This window comes from Pinus tabuliformis, chromosome 5_1 (assembly GCF_031772625.1).
Source record: "Pinus tabuliformis cultivar Carrire ecotype Pingquan chromosome 5_1, CPIR1, whole genome shotgun sequence".
NCBI classification, from domain to species: Eukaryota; Viridiplantae; Streptophyta; class Pinopsida; order Pinales; family Pinaceae; genus Pinus; species Pinus tabuliformis.
The window spans coordinates 319780179-319797384 of NC_142305.1; positions in this window are offsets into that span (position 1 = coordinate 319780179).

Genomic DNA, 17206 nt, shown 5'->3' on the forward strand with positions numbered 1-17206 from the left:
ACAACAAGGGAAACCTCATCAATTGTTAATACTTCCACAACCCCTTCTTCAAGCACAACTTCTTCTGGAATTAACACTAATCCAAGAATGGAAAACTAATAGGTTAGACCATGGAAAAATCCAAGAGTGGTTGCAATAAATCCTCCTCTGCACCCTCTTCCTAAACATCCAAAGATATTGTTTCCAAATTATAATCCAGACGATGGTTTTCCTACAAAGAAACATCTTCACAATTTCATGATGGAAATCAATCTTAACGGGGTTTTCGAAGAATATGTGGTTTGTAGATTGTTTCCTTATACATTTGAAGGAGCAACTAGGTCTTGGTATTTATCCTTTCTAGTTGGATCAATAACAAATTGAGATACATTTGAAGAGAAATTTCTTAAGAAATTTTTGGATGACAGAACAATTTCTACTTATTAATGATCTATAAAATCTTAAAGTTACCCTAAATGAGAATTTCAAAGATTTTAATTCAAGATTTAACAAATTATTGAATAAAATCACAATCACATCTAGACTAGGTGTTGATGTTCAAATAGAATGGTACATCAATGCCTTACCTTCAAATATTACGATGTTTGTAGATAGAGCTCAAAAGGTTGTACTTGTTGATAATATGAAATAAGCTCTAGCTGTCGAAAAAAGGGTACTTGCCCTTGAAAAAAAACCTGCCATAGAAGAAAGAAGACAAGCAAAAAAGGTAACTTTCAAAGAAAAACCTAAGAAGAAATCTTCCAAAGTTCCTTTTGATGTGGAAGGTTTGCATAAGGTCCTTAAAACTACGTATAATGAGATGGTAGAGCTTAAGAAGCAAGTTGTCAAATCTTCAAGGAGATCTTGTATACCATTTAAGAAGAATCAACCTTCTCAACCACCTGCACAAATATCAAATGCGGATTCTGATGATGAATATGAGGAAGAAGAAGAGACTGTATCTGCAGAAGAAATAGAGGAAGAAGAAATAGTAGAAGCTCATGGCTCATGGGATTATATTCTTACTACTTCGAAGAATGAAGCAGAAGAAGACGCTCTTCCAGTTAGTACCAAAAGTAAAGGACACACAGATACCACACCAACAAGAAAAAATCACAAGAGCCCCAATAACTTTGCCAAGGAGAAAGGTACATCTAAAAAATATTCTAATCAGTCCACTGATCCTACTCCAAGTACTTCTAAATCACCTTTTCCTTCTTCTTCTTCATCAAAGACTTTAATAGTTTCTGATAACATTGAATATAACATAATAGAGGACATGAAAAAAACCAAAGCAAATATTTCCATTTATGAGGTTAGTAAATTAAAACAATAGAAAAAGTTATTACTAAATGAGTTAAATGTTATACTTGCATCTCCATTACTCTCAAATGTTGTTACTTCTAAAGTCTCAAAAGGGAAAAATAAACCACCTCATGTCCCCTCAGATAAATTGGATTCTTCTGATGCAATCTTGATTGGAGACAGATCTAATTCTCATACTCCTCCTTTTCTCTTGACTTTTGAAACTTTTAACAAAAATGTCCATAATTTTCTAGTAGATTCAAGTGCTTCTTCTAATATCATGCCTTATTTAGTGTGCCTTAAATTAAATGTAACATCTCAAAAATCTGTTGTGCAAATTGTTCAGCTAGACAAAACAAAAGTCAAAGTTTCGGGAGAAATGAATGGTGTATTTATTTAACTATCTTCCAATTCAAAAGTTTTTCAAATCATTGATATCTTAGTAGATGATATCCCTGAATTATATGGTTTCATCTTAAGCAAGGATTGGTCTGAGAAGTTACATGGTTATTTCGCAACATATTGGTCACACCTTTGGCTCCCTTACAACAGTGAACCAAATCAAATCAGAGTTGATAGGGAGAGACATATGAAGTACTATGTGACTAATTTAGATGAGGAGAATGAACATGTGGCTTTTACCAATAACATTTTGGGAAATTACTCTTCAGAATATTTATTCGACATTTTTCCTACCCAAAATTATCCTATTCCAGTTGATTCTATTTCATCACAAATAGAAAAAATTTCACAAACAAACTCTTCAAAATGTATCAATATTGTAGAATATCTTGTAAATAAGTCTGATGTTTTATTTTGGACACTTTATTTTGACGGATCAAAGTCCAATGATGGCGCAAGATCTGGTTGTATACTAATTAATCCAAATGGGGAGAAAACCATGCTTGCCTACAGGTTAGAGTTTGAATGGACTAATAGCATAACTAAATATGAAGCGCTTGTCCAAGGTTTGCAAAAAACTATTTTTCTTGAAGTGAAATATCTTAAGAGTTTTGGTGATTCCAAAATCGTTATCAAACAGGTGAGGAATACTATTCATTGTGTTTCAAATAATCTGAAACATTATCAATCCTTGATTCAAGACTTGACTTCACATTTTATGGCATTTAATGTAACTCCAATCCCCATAATTCAAAATTCTAGTGCAGACCTTTTGGCTAGCTTTGCTTCCAAACTCATTCCCCTTGAGGAATTCAATCCAAATAGATTTCGATTGAATTAATTTTTCGTCCTTCTATCCTTGATAACATCACTATTGGCAAGTGTTTAACGATGATAATGATATTCTAAGTTTTTTGACTTTAGAAGGTACTTATACATACTAGATCATTGATGAACATGAACATGATAGGCAACTTAATAAGTCTTCTGATGAAAATTCATTACCAAAACTGGTAGTTAAGTTAGAGGATTTGTATGACTTGAAGGATAGATTCAAGAAACCAACAAATTGTAAACTCCAGAGTAGCACTTTAAGGTTTGAACTTGTTAATTTAGGGTCCGAGGAGAAACCTTAAAATATCAATTTAGGACTTGGACTCTCTCCCGACGAAAGGCTCGCTTTTATACATTTTCTAAGGAGATATAAAGACATTTTTTTCTAGATTTATGATGATTTGAAGACATATGACACTTCTATCATCCAGCATACCATACCCATGCTGCCCGATGTAAAATTGGTTCAACAGAAACTTAGAAAAATTCATCCTAATCTTGAAACTCAAATTAAGACCAAGTTGAATAAATTGCTTAAAGCTAAAATCATTTTTCTGGTCAGACATTCCAAGTGGGTGTCAAACCTCATCCATGTTAGAAAGAAGAATGGGGATATCCAAATTTGTATTGATTTTAGGAATTTGAATGGAACATCTGAAAAAATACAACTTTCCTCTTCCTCTGATGGAACAAATATTACAATTTGTTGCAAGTTCTGAGCTTATGTCATCCTTAAATCATTTCTCAGGTTATAAGCAAATCCTTGTTCATCCTGTAGATAGATTAAAGACGACATTCATAACAAAATGGGGAACTTATGCTTACCAAAAAACGTCGTTTGGTTTAATTAATGTTGGAGCAACGTTTCAAAGAGCTATGGATATTTCTTTCAAAGGTTTGATTAATAAATGAATAGTTGTTTGTTTAGATGATATCATACTCTATTCAAAGAAAAGGAGTAATCCTCTTAATGACTTAAAGTAGATATTTAAAAGGTGCACGAGATTTGGAATATCTCTAAAATTTATCATTTCAAAAGATGGAATCACCATAGACCTAGAAAGAGTCAAAGCCATCTCAGAAATTCCCATGCCTCGTAACAAGAAACTGATGCAATATTTCCTTAGGAAAATCAATTTTGTTAAACGTTTTGTTCATGATTTTTCACAGCTTTTCATGCCTCTTCATAACATGATTAAAAAGAATACAATTTATAAATGGGGACAAGATGATAAAACATATTTTGAATCTATTAAGCAAAAAATTATTGATGCTCCTTCATTATTGTCTACCAATTTTTTGAGGGATTTTGTCTTATAAACTTTTGCGTCTGATCATTCTTATGCAGCAGTTTTAAGTCAACAAAATCTAGAACAAGTTGAAGCTCTAATTGCTTTTTTATAGTTCCACATTACAAGGAGAAGAATTAAATTACTCAGAAGGTGAAAAACAGTCTTTCATAGTCTTTAAAGCAATTAAACATTTTAGACCTTTTCTCTTAAAATCACACACAAAAGGGATTGTACCTTTTCCAACAGTTATACAATTACTTATTGAAAAATAATTAGGAGAAAAGAGAATTCACTGGGTCACAGCCTTAAAGGAATATGACCTTGAAATCAAACTAGCTAAGATTGTTAGAGGTTAAGGTTTTTGCAGGTTGGTGGATGGTGGATCTGAGAATACATTTGAAGTCGATTCAGGTAATAACGTTGAAGTATTAGAGGTATGTCTTAATGTACTGAGTCCCAATATGTTGATTTTATTTTCTATTTAAAGAATGGTTATGCACTAGTTGAACTAGATTTCAAAAAGAAAAGAGCATTGAGATTGAAAGATAATCAATATTAACTTGTTAATGATGTTTTGTTCAGGAAAAAATATGATTTTTTCCTGCTTAGATGCTTAGAAAATCCTGAAGCTGAAAAGGTGTTGCAGAAATTACATGGTGGACCAACTGGTGGATGTTATAGTGGAGATACATTTACTCATAAAAGCCTCCATGCTGGATATTATTGGCCAACTTTATTCAAAGATACACATGTGCTATGTGAGAAAATGTGAAATGTACCATACCACTTCAGGAAGAGAAAAGAAAGCAGTGTTTACTTTACAACTAGTCAATATTGAATAACCCTTCGAACAGTGGGGGTTAGATATCTTAAGTGAGATTGTTCCACATTCTTCAAAGCGACATAGATATATCCTCACTGCTATTGATTATTTTACTAAGTGGGTGGAGGCGGTGCCTTTAAAGGTGGTCAATTCTGAATTTGTTATTGGTTTCATTGATCAACACATTATTACCAGGTTTGGCCTTCGTAATGCTCTAATGTTTGATAATGCTTCGTATTTTTCTAGAAATGTAATTACTAAATTTTCACTAAAAAGGGGTTTCAAAATTAAATATTCTGAAAATTATTATCCCCAAGGGAATGGATTAGCATAATCCACTAGCAACAACCTCTTGAGAATCATAAAACGAGCTATAGACTAAAATAAAAAAGAACTGACATAAGGCTTTAATTTTTTCTTTATGGGTGGATAAAATAACTCATAAAGATTCCTAAGGGACTTCACCTTACTATCTATTTTATGGAAAAGAAGTTGTGTTACCTCCTAATATAGTTTTACCTTCATTAGCCCTGGTGCAATCAATTGAAGAAAAAACTTGTTCTTCCCTTCAAATAATATTATATAAAGTATTGAAATTAGAATAAGGGAGTGATAAGGCAAAGTAGATTCATACTAGACATCAAAACACTATTAAGTCTTGGTTCGATGCAATTTCAATTGGGAACAAAAATTTTGAAGTTGGAGATTTGGTTTTGAAATGCGACAAGGCCCATGAGGAGAAAGGTAAACATACAAAGTTATAGAGACTTTGGTTTGGACCATTTCAGATTGTGGAAAAACTTGGTTTGTTTACTTTTATTCTTCAAGACTTACAGGGTAGGAGAGAAACCCTCCCCGTAGATGGGCTAATCTTAAAAAAACATTTTTCTTGAAAACTCATGCTTTGTTGTAAATATGTAAATGATCATATGTAATTACCAGTGTGTCTTTAGGTTGGTTTTGTTGAATGTTATTCTCTTGACTTTGTGCTTGGGATTTTATATCTATATTCTCTAATCATTTTATGCAATTCATGTAAAAGGAAAATTATTAGGAAAATGATTATTGTGATGTAGTTCAGAATTTCATAAATATTGTAATCTCTAATTTTGCTTTCATTATTTTGCGGACTATTTAGAACTTGAATCTCTAAAAAAAAAATATTATTTTGTCTTATGATTAGTCATATTCTAGAACAGTTATTGAAATAAGTAAAGATTACGAAAAATTTTAGCATCTCATGACTCTTACTGACATCCACATCTTTTAAGGAGAAAATTTACCTCCCCGTCCATTAATCAAATATTTTTAGAATGTAATTCAAAAATAAGGGGTCTCATTAAGAGCCAACTTACCATGATCATGGGGAACTAATGGTATTGACATTATCAAATCTAGTCACCAAGCCAAGATGGTGGCTTATAGCCAAAAGTTGTAAGACAAGAGGTCTCATCATGAGCCGACTTATTCAATATCATTAATACTTGTGAATGGCATTGTTGACATCTAGCCACCAAACCAAGAGAATGGCTTTCAAGGAATAGTAAAAGTTAAAAATCTGAACTAAATCTCTTAAACTTGTTCTAGTGGATGGGATACTGGTATTCTTGGTTAAATGGTACCCATGTCGAGGCTATGGACGTCTTCTAGCAGCAGTGGCTCTACTAGTGACAACGAAGTCCATCTTATTGCAAAACTTCAAATAGTCTTTATTTCATCATTATAACTGATATCATCAAATGCTTGTCAGATATAAATAGAGTCTTTGTTATCTAATAGGTTTTGAATTTTACAAGTAATGACTTTTATTTCATTCAGAGAACCTTTTATCAGAAATCTGGATTTCAACATTCTAATCTTTTCATTTTTATTCCTTTTTTTTTTAAATTATTAGTATATTCAAAGATATTGCCAATTGTTGCAGCAAACAACAACCCCCCATTTTTACTTAGTTTCTAATAAATAACAGGGACCCTTTTTGCTTAAGTTAATAGTTAAAACATTTTTCTTTTGTTTAATAAATGGACAATAGGGAAATAAGTTCTAAGCTCTTTAAATTATTTTCATAAAAACTTAAAGTTTTTCGCTTATCAGAATGAATCATTGGAACTCCCTTATCGGAGGTGATTTTTAAAAATGTTATGAAATACTGAAATTCTAATGGGTCCGTTGTCGGTGTTCCCTTTATACTTAAACTTATGCTATCAGGTTATTTGTTATCAGGGCCTCTTTGTTTCGTAAGCTTTATTAACAAAAAGTTACGAAAAATATTATCTTTGAAGTTTGACATCCCGATGCATTTAATATTTAAATACTTTGCATTTTAGAATTACCAATATCGTAAGTGAAATTTAATTTCACTTCTGAAATTACAACTCCTGAAACTTTTATGATAAAATATTCCATTTTGGAACTGCTCATTTCAGAGCCTCATTTTAATTACACTCCCAAAAATGCACGCTTCCGAAAAAATATTCATATTTCAGCAATGTTCATTTCGGGACTTATTATATTAAAGCCATCGTATTTCAGAGCTTCTTATTTCAGAGAATTGAATGATCATAAGTTTATTTTACTTTCCTCTTCGATATTTCACTCTTGAAATCCTACGTCGAACCCTTCACATGGTTTCCCATGATATTACTTATTATATTTAAAGTGATTTGAATGCATCTCGAAAGCATAAATGGTTTACATTTAATTCTCTTTGATAGTATTAATTCATTTTGAAAAAGGGATTTCTTATTGTAAAGTTATTGCATCAACGATAATTTATTGATAATTATTGTTTCTGCTAAGTTCTTACGCCTATCTCTTATAGGAAAAATCTGATTCCTGACATTTCAAAAAAATGAAGAAGGGAAGCAAGGGTAAGAAGACACAGATGAGAAGAATCTAGGAGCTAGACTTTTATTTGATACAGTATGCACCGAAGGTGCTAGACTTTCTTCCTAGGAAGCAATTTATCAACATTTTTAGGATGAGAATCCTATGCAGATGATAATGTCCTAGTTTCAGAAGCTACTTCTAGAGACACTGCCAATTATTTCTTGCATAGGATTGCAACGAAGCTACAACTACTTCCTTATATAGATATGGTCTGTTGAGTTGTGGAGAATTTAGACATTTCCAACAGACAAATTCACGCTAGCAAGTCACACTTATTGTCTTTTTACAACAATGATTTGCAAATCATGTATCACCTACCCAATCCACATCATAAGTACAACAAGGCATATGATGAAGCTTTCATAAAGGAGCATGGACACATGTTCAAACAAATCAGACCTTGGAGAAAGGACCCGAATAAACATAAAGCGGAGGAAAGTGGTAAGCATTCAGTTGATTCTCTCACCAGTCATTTTTCCCAAGTCACTGTTATGATGTGTTAGTTGCATGCATTACCCAATGTGTCAAAATTCCCTGATGAATGGGTATCTCTTATTGATGGAGCATTAGAAGGATATATATTTGATTTGGCTACTTTATTGTATGATAATTTGGCTTCACATATTCTAGCTTTTAGAAAGGGTCGTAGTATCTCAGAGAATAAAATTCCTCCTTTCTATATGTCTTCCTACATCATGGATGCCTTATGTTTTTCAACGGATTTTCCCACAATGGACTAGAAATGGACTGTACAATATCCGAAGCCCTTACATGTTTATCATGATGTTCTTTGGGAATTTAAATATTAGGAGAATTTTTATCAAATCTGTCATAGAGTCATACTTCCAATTTATAAATCCAATTTTGGGTCCAATCCACCCCGGATGTCTCAAGAGGTTGAAGATGACCTTCAGAGGGTTGGGAGTTGGTTTGGAGAGGAATTATTCACTTATATAAGAGTTTATGGTAGTCTCGCCCATCCTCATGTATTACCCTTTTTTATCCCAGACAAGCTTCTAAGTAAAGAAATTGCATACCAAACAGTGGGATATGGCATTTCTAAGACATTAAAGGATTCAAATAAAAGGATGTGGCCATCTTTTCCTGCTAAATTTGGTATATTTGCTTTAGCAAACTATCGCCATGTAGAGAAGGAAATTATAGCTATTCAGGCTCTCAATCTACCTACTATGCCCAACAGACAATATGATCTATTTATGTAGTTAATAATTTCACTGCTTCTCAAAATTTCAGGAAATTTGTTCATGAACCAGATAAATTGGATGATTTGTTTGAATAGCCCTCTACCTATTCTACAGTTCTATTGAAAGTGGGAAAAAATATTACTCCTGAAGAAAAAATCCAATTTGCTCAATATCGCAGTTCTCGAATAGCTAAGATTCCCTTACAATTGTCACACTTGTCTTCAGAACAACCACATGTATCTATTACTCAGCTAGAGACTTATACGAAAAAATATGTGCTTCCTAAGACTCAGCCAAAGGTTATTGTTATTTCTTCTCCTCCTCAAACTAATGAATTTATTCTTGATTCTGAATTGAATAAAGCATGTAATGAGTACAACATGACTTTAAATTCCAAGAGTACGACCCGGAATCTAGTTTCTACTTCTTCACAACAAACATATATTCGAGGGAGTACTAGGAGTGATGAACAAAAGAACAAATCAGATAAAATTGTTGTAATATCTTCTATTCCAAATAAGAAGGATGTTGAGGTTATTCTTGCTTTTCCCACCTCTAAAGTGATCATAAATGTAGAAGAGATTCCTCCTCTAAACAATTTTTATAAACCTCAGCATAAAGATGTGGTAAAAAGGGGAAGGAAAAAGAGAATTTTGGATAAGTTTCAGCCATTAATTTCTAATAATGCCTCTTCCTTTGAAGTCTTATGGAAAGGATCTATTGCAACCCTGACAGATGAGTTAGGGAAATTGACTCAGCTCACTGGTGCTTATGCATCAATTGCCATTGATAAAGCCACAAAAGTCCATGAAATTCTGAAGAATAAAGAAGAAAGGATTTCCTTTCTTGAGTAGACTCATGAGGTTGAGAAACAACAAATTAATGAGCAATGGCAGAGCCAGATGACAAAGTTGTAGTAGAAATTTGATTCATTTAAGGTACAATATGATAAAGAATTGCAAATTAGGGATGATCAAGTTAAGGAAACACGGAAGAGGATAGAATAGTTGCATGTCATTCCTTAACTAACAGAATTTAAAACGGAAGACAAATAATTAAATTTTCTTCTTGGGCATCAAAAAAAGGTCTTTTGTAATAAATTGATGATAATTCAAGCTCAGTGTAAAGCTACAGATTGCCTTGTGGATCAATTGTCTGATATGACAAATTACTTTGAAGAAATGAATGAAAATCTCACAGAGTTCCTCAATTAGCAGGAAAGTAAAGAGGGTAGATCTTCTAATCTACCAAAGATTGATGAGGCCCATAAAATCATTATTTTTAGAGAATGGGAGATCCAAATGAAGCAAGCTGAAGCAACCATTAACGAGGTCTGAAATCTTGCCATTCTAATTGTTGAATCAGTCAATGATAATTTGTTGTAGTCTAATCTCAATCCAAATTTCCCTGAAGGTACTTTTCCATATGCCAAGGTATTGTAAAAAACGTGGTAGGAACAATGTAAGAAGATCTCTGAAATGATCGATCAATTGTCCAAAGTTAGTCTTGAACATCACTGGCAGTTTCTAGTGAAGCCTCACAGCCAATGGTTGGTCCTCCGATGCCTTTCAAACGTCACCATGCAAATGTTTCCATCCTTGAAAAATGTTATTTTTATAGGTCAAATGAGAATCAAACCCAAACATCCATGAGAGCTTAACAATTTGATAGATATCTACAAATTGCAACAACTAACTATTGGACAATCTTCTTCCTAAGCTTGGAAAGTTGTTGCAATTATTTCTTAATTTGTTTATTGTTGTTGTTTTTATTGAAGAGTTGTTAAGATAGCTTATTTTTATCTTTTGTATGTAAATCTATAAATTCCCTCTCCGAGATGGAGAAGGGGTTCTAAATTTTTGTAACAACAGAGTTAAATTGCACTATTATATTTATTTTTTTCTTAATATTAAGTTGAACCACTTGCATTTCTGCGATGCGCAGAGCTACTATGTATCGAGCACTACTATCTTATTTATTTGTGTATTTGATTTGAATGGAATTGATATATGTTATTGTTCAAATGTATGTGTGAAAATCAATGGTCACAATTGATATTCTTGATTGAAATTTTCTTTATATTGTGAGGAATGATATCTCAAACATATGTGATGTTATACCAAATTAATTTAATTAACTATTTAATTAAATTAATTTTCTTTAATTGTGTTTATATCATGATTGCATAATGATCTATATTATTGTGTTAATTGTGAAATCCTTGAAGCACATATGTCATTAGCTTACTCGGGTATAATAAGTAGTTTATCATAGTTCTTATTTCAATTATCATTACATATTAGAATACATTATCATCTTCCATCTCACTCAATGTAATTTTGTTTAAGGGAAAATGGTCCTACAATTTTCAGTCAGAGCCATCATACCAAACGAAAAAGGGTTTGATTTAAGATCCCAACTGCGTGTTTTTCCCCAAATGTTGATGAAGTCATTTAGGACCATCAACACCTTCCTACAAATTTTGAGTGGACAATCGCACAATACAAAGCTTGGCATCAATATGTAACTACATAACTACAATTTGAAGTTGTCGAGCTAGAGTTTCCTCAAACTCAAGCTTAATGTGTCTAGTTTGTCTTATTAGGCTCTACCCATTTTTTTCCTATATGGGTTTTTATCTTATTGTATTTGAAAATAAATATGTAAGTGGAAGTCCAAAGGTCAAATGTAGAATTTGCAAGAAATTTGCTACTGCTAATGAAATCAAGCTAAAATCAAGAGACAAAAAGTTCTTCTACTATTCCACGGAAAGGAAAACACATAATAGAAACACATGCAATAACATGCAACCATCAAAACACAAGGAACATAATGATTTTACAAGGGAACCCAACTCGGGAAAACCCCTCCACTGCTTTGCATTAATTCAGATAAGAAAGAGAAATAATTATAATGTCGTGCTTCAACTTTGAAGCACACCCTACACTGTAAACTTGTTCTCCTGCTTCCTAACCTACTATGGCCAACACTTAGCCAATTCAAGCCTCAACCAACCTCCTAATTCCTTGCATAATCTTAGAGGAATTAAGCTCCTAAAAAATATGTAAATTCCCTCTTTCCTTGCACAAACCCAAGGGGAATTGATCACCGACTCAGTGCAAAAGAACCGTACACTCAACATTATACAGTTATAAATACAAATGTACCTTTTCCATCCACTCAACTAGGCAATTCAAATTCCATGCATTACTGGGTCTACTTTTAGTTGATTGACTAGTTAACTGAGAGATCAATGAGTTAACAATAGTCACAACTACTCAACTATCCTTCAAATGACTCAACTAATGACTAGAGCTCAGTTAATTGAGTTCAACTAACAATAGATCAAATAGATTGCTATATATTAACAATCAAATCATGCACAACTGTACTTCTAGACTACAAACTCAAATGTATTGACTTAACTAGTAGACAAGGCCATGTCACTCTAGCTAACTGCAATCCAAGTCATCCTGCTAATGTGGAAAATTGAATTTTCTCCATTTGACTAAGGCACTAGTCAAATGAATCCTTTTCTTGTTATAATTTCAACACTCCCTCTTAGCAAGAAAATAGTTCTACACAACCCCAATCCCGCTCATGTAGGAATGTATTGTAACACAATTCCCTCTCACTGTAACAACTACAACTGAGAAGCATCCAAAATACTGAATCAATTGTGTCTCTGAGTTGCAACTATCTCCTGAGTCTTTGACTACTACTAGCCTGCAACTGTCACTCAATATTTGACTCCATCAACTAACACTGATCCTCCTACTATTGAATATTGTGGGCCCATGTAGCAAGGGTAATGATCCATGAGAAGAGTATACTGCAACTGCTACTCCTCTCTTATGGATCCTGCCCAAATCTTTGCAACTTTGGGACTAAGGCTCTACATCGCCCCACCTCACTTTTGGAGGTATGGTTACATGCATGGCGAAATCTACCTTTAGCTTGTAGAGATTTTTCACTTTAACTCCAATTTGTTTCACTTGTCTAGTAGCAACATGCTTCAGAAATGCTTTGCCCTTACTAAACACAACATCATAACCTATGTCCTCTAACACAACTACAAAAACCAAATTTTTTTTCAGCCTAGACATATACATTACATTTTTCAGGTGAAGATGGGAGCATGACTCCCTCTTAAAGGTGACAATACCAATTCCTTTGGTACTATACCTCCCATCATCTCCAAATTCTATATGCAATTTGAGATCCTTCTCCTCTAGGTTTTTGAAGAATCCCTTATTTCTAGTCATCTGACATGAGGCACCATAATCTAGGTACCACTCACTCCCTCTTATTATGGTTTCCATGCAAGCAAAGAAGGTGAAATCTAACTCGAATTGAGATGCCAGAGCATCTCCTATTGCTCATGCTACAGGCTCCTTGCTGGATTTCTTGTGCATACACTTGGTTGCATAATGTTTGTTGTCATGGCAGTGAAAACATTTTATTTTACTGAGGTCCTTCTTCTTGCCATTATTCTAGCTGGATTCTGCCTCACCTTGGCCTTCTTTCCTTTGTCGACTAGAGCACAATCTTCTTACTCATCTGCAATGGATTTGACACCATCTCTAATGTTTCTTCTGATCTCCTCTTGCAACAAATAAGACCAAATTTTATCCCAATTTGGTAGCTTGTCTCTTCCATTAACTGAATCCTGATAGTCGTGCCATGATTTTGGAAGGCCAAGAAGTGATAAGCTCACAAGTTCAGATGATGACACATTTTCTCCTAGTCCTCCAAGTTCATCTCAAACCTAAGTGAATTTGGATAAGCACTGAGGAATGGTTTCATTTTTCTGCATGCGAATTCTCTTGAGTTTATCTCTCAATGAAAATTTCCTAGCATCACTGCTGCTCTGGAATAGATCTGTGAGAGTTTTCCACATTGCAAAAGGAGTCTCCTTTCCATGCAAGTTCAAAACCACATGATATCTGACACCCTCCAAAATAATCCTCTTGGCTCTTTTTGTGTCTTTCTTCCACTGAACAAGTGCTTGTGCATTTGATGCTGCTGGTTTTGGAATACCAATTTGAGTATATTTCCATACTCCACTGTCATCCAAGACAACTTCCATCCTGTCTTTCCAAGTAAAAAAATTTGAGGTTCCCTCCAATGCATGCTCTAACCTCAATTCGTTGAAAAAAACACACGATAGAAACACATGCAATAACATGCAACCATCAAAACACAAGGAACACAATGATTTTATAGGGGAACCCAACTGGGAAAAACCCCTCCGCTACTTTGCATTAATTTAGATGAGAAAGAGAAACAATTACAATGTCTTGCTTCAACTCTGAAGCACACCCTACACTGTAAAATTGTTCTCCTGCTTCCTGACTTTCTCTGGCCAACACTTAGCCAATTCAAGCCTCAACCAACCTCCTATTTCCTTGCATAATCCTGGAGGAATTAAGCTCCTAAAAATAGGGAAATTCCCTATTTCCTTGCGCAAATCCAAGGGGAATTGATCACCTGCTCAGTGCAAAAGCATTGTACACTCAACAATATACAATTATAAATACAAATATGCCTTTTCCATCCACTCAACTAGGTAATTTGAATTTCATGCATGACTGGGTCTATTTTTAGCTAATTGACTAGTTAACTAAGAGATCAGTGAGTTAACAACATCCATAACTACTCATCTGACCTTCAATTGACTCAACTAATGACTAGAGCTTAGTTAACTGAGTTTAACTAACAATAACTCAACTAGATTGTTAGATCTTAGCAATAAACTCATGCACAACTCTTTAGCCTACAAACTCGAATTTACGGACTTAGCTAGTAGACAAGGCCATGCCACTCTAGCTAACTGCAATCCAAGTCATCATGTTGATGTGGAGAATTGAATTTTCTCCATTTGACTAAGGCACTAGTCAAATGAAGCTTTTTTTGGCTACAATTCCAACATTAAATGTGGAATATGACAAGTCATTAATTAGAATAAAGACAAAAGAATTCCAAGGGTCATGAGGGAAGATCAAAGGTCACAAAGGGAGATGAAGGGTCATCTCATTTGTTATAAATAAACCCTCATAACTCAAGCAAAGGACTTGGAACCAGAGATTTGGAGCCTTGGCTTCTCTAGTCTAGCATAGGAGGAATATCATTCTTTGGAGAAGCAAGTGTTGGCTTCATGTTCCACTATTGGGGCTAGTGTCTTATCAATGTAATTGTATGCTTGGAACTTTCACTTTATAATAAGAAGCTCTTAGAGTCAGCACACCTTCATGCATATGTTGTGGATGTAGTAAGACTATTCTTTATATATTTGCGATGTATGTTGTTTCATTTACACTAATGCTAATGAACTAATTCGTTTGCTTTAGTATGTATCTTGTTGAATGCGTGTTGTTTATGTTATCACAATCATTGTTATCTTGTGAACTATTTTGCAGGTTAACTAACGATTCTTTTGTACTGCTCATGTATCTCTTCTAAGATAGTACTATTACTTTCTTCTAGGGGGCTCACTTATTTCCCTTTGATGTGATCGAACCTTTCATGCATTACATTTGATACTTTACAAAGTTCATACACTTGATATCACCAAAGCGATGAATATATCATCTTATGTGTTTATTGTAGCCAAGGCATGTGTTTGAGACCACCAATTTGGCAAACCGATTGTAGTACGGTTGGGGATCCTACTCCAAATGGTGTGAGGTCTAATTGGGACTTCACATTTAGGAGACCCCCTATGCCTATTGTTAGCTTCCACCACCGTCAACAATATATTCATATCGTAGGACCAAAAAATGACTCTACATATACCTTTGACAACTTGGGCACAACCATTAACAAAAAGCATTCACACACAAATTATTCCATATGAACACAAATGGACGAGATGGTTTTTCCTTTCAATGGCTCTAGCAAATAGTTCATCTCTTCACAAGGTTGTGGCTTTGTGTCCCAGAAGAAACACATGGCATTTTCTCAGTCGTGGTTTGAATAGTAAAGATGATTCCTTTCCACTGGTAGCACATTGCTCTTTCTCCTTTCATTGAACTTAGTGGCTTCAAATATTGTAAGTGGTTCACATGGTGGCCCCTTTTTTCCCACCTCACACGCTTGGACAACAATGAATATCTTTAATCACATCATGCCATGCTTTGTCTTGGTTATAGTTATGTGGCTCTATCACTCATGCAATGGTTCCCTGTATTCATTGTGGCTCTTTCATCAATACACCCAATAATGTCACTACTTGACAACCTCTCATGCCTTATCACCTTGAGCTCTAATACCAAATGTTGGAATTTATATGGAACATCAAAATACAATCAAACATATATTAAATAAGGGATACTAAGAGTTTATATAGAAGAAACCCTTAAAGGAAAAATTCTATTTAATCAAAGCATTTTTGTGTGTTTCTATTTTACAATTAGGTCCCTTTAAATAACAAGAAGTGATCATAACAACTATGTCATAATTATATATTTCTTTCAATTATATGCAAAACTATTTCTAATAATATCTCCTTAAATCTCTCGCTTGATTCTATGAAATCTTCAGCCCTAACTTTTGTCCTTGTCTTCATCTATAATTCATAGGTAGACTTTCATGTGCAATCTACATCGTTAGCACATTACAATGTTCTCACGATATATCATAGGTAGGAGTTAATCCTTTAGTTTCATTACTCGGATGATGGTGAAACTCTAATAATGCTTGATGTTTTTGCAAAATCATGTAAACATGTCATAAAAATAATAATTTACTACAAGATTAACAAACTCCTACTCAATATTGACATTGTCTAATATTATAATAAGCTTTCAATTGATTATTTATTGTCTAATATTATAATAAGCTTTCAATTGATTGTTATTTAACAACTCTATTATTGTAATAAGCTTTCATCTAGTTATCATTTAATGATATAAAATATTAATTATTTTATTAATCCAAAATCAAATCAAATTTTTGATGATGTAGATAAATCCTTTAAAAATATCATTTCTTTCCTATAAAAAAACAAGTTAAATCATGATAAAACTCTACTCATAAAGATAAAAACTCATAAAATCACTTTCATTATGAAATTGATATAATTCCATTCCATCCTTGTGCATCATTTGGACATGTTGCACTCACTCTCCCCATAAAGATAAAAACTTTGTTCATAAAATCACTTTCATTATGAAACTGATATAATTCCACTCTATCCTTGGTATATCATTTGGACATGTTGCATTTGATAAAGATAAAAGCTCTATCCTTGGTACATCATTTGGACATGTTGCACTCATAAAAATAAAAACTTTGCTCATAAAAATCACTTTCATTATGAAATTGATATAATCCCACTCCATCCTGGTGCATCATTTGAACACGTTGCCTACTAAGGGAGGCTCTATGTTCATACAGAGCCACTCAACCCTTGGTGCATCATTAGAACATGTTGCCTACTAAGGGAGGCTCTATGTTCATACAGAGCCACTCAACCC